The sequence below is a fragment of the Macaca fascicularis genome, chromosome 11 (genome assembly GCF_037993035.2).
Source record: "Macaca fascicularis isolate 582-1 chromosome 11, T2T-MFA8v1.1".
Classification (NCBI taxonomy): domain Eukaryota; kingdom Metazoa; phylum Chordata; class Mammalia; order Primates; family Cercopithecidae; genus Macaca; species Macaca fascicularis.
Genome location: NC_088385.1, coordinates 58130028 through 58131082, shown reverse-complemented (window position 1 = coordinate 58131082; position 1055 = coordinate 58130028).

The following is a 1055-nucleotide window of genomic DNA, read 5'->3' as shown; positions in this document are numbered from 1 at the left end:
CCCAAAGTGCTGGGATTACAGGCGTGAGCCACACTGCCCTGCCCTCTGGTTTCTTTTATAGCAAACACTTTAGGAATAAAAGCAACTACTCTTGCTTCGCTTATGGCTTTGTTTTGTTTTCTCCCTTTATGCCTCTCTCCTCTGAGACCTTCTCTTTCAGTCTGTTCCCCGGATTAACATGCACAATCTGATGATGCCTGTCTTTCTATAGAAAGTATTTCTGTATAAATACTGGTTCACAAACCTACAGAAAGCACAGAAGTGCGAAGTAAGCACAGAAGTCTGTCACTGGGAGGGAAAGAATAATCACAAGGGTTTCAATCCTAAACAGGAAGCCAAGATAACAAGAGCTAGCATTTACTGAGCACTTACTATGTGCCAGGCAAGGTTCTAATGCCTTACAGTACATATTTACTAACTTATTTCGTCCCGACAGTCACTCTATCAGACAGGTATTGCCCCAGATAAATGAAACAGAAGCAACTTGTCCAAGATCACACAGCAGAGCTGATTCCAGTGCCTGTGTTATATACTATTACATCCTCTTAGTCACTGAATTCTTCTATTAATTTGGGAACATTTCCTGCCACAAACGAGTGACTCAAGAGGTAACTAGAGCATGGCACTGATTATTCAAATTGAGGTGCTCACCATGCTCTAGAACCATGGATATGAGATGGCTTTACAGGCATGATCACTTTCAGCCCCGCATTTTAGGAATGAGGAAACAGATTTTCGAGATGTTAATTTGCCCAAAGTCACCCAGCTAGCAAGCAGAGGAGCTGGGGCTGTTTGAATCCAAAGTCCACGACACTCCTAACCGCTGCTCAGTGCTGCCCCACAAGAACGTCCAGCTGGCAAGACCCGGGGGCGGGCGGGGTGGAGAGGCTCGTTGCTCTCCCCGCTTCACCTTTCCGCTTCACGGCCGGGGGTGTGCTGGCTAAGTTTCTGCCAAGCTTCGGGACACAGACCTATGTGAGCACGTGATAAACAAATGGAAATAAATGTAACTTTCCACGTTAGCTAAAAATTCAGAGAACGTCAAGGCCAGGGAA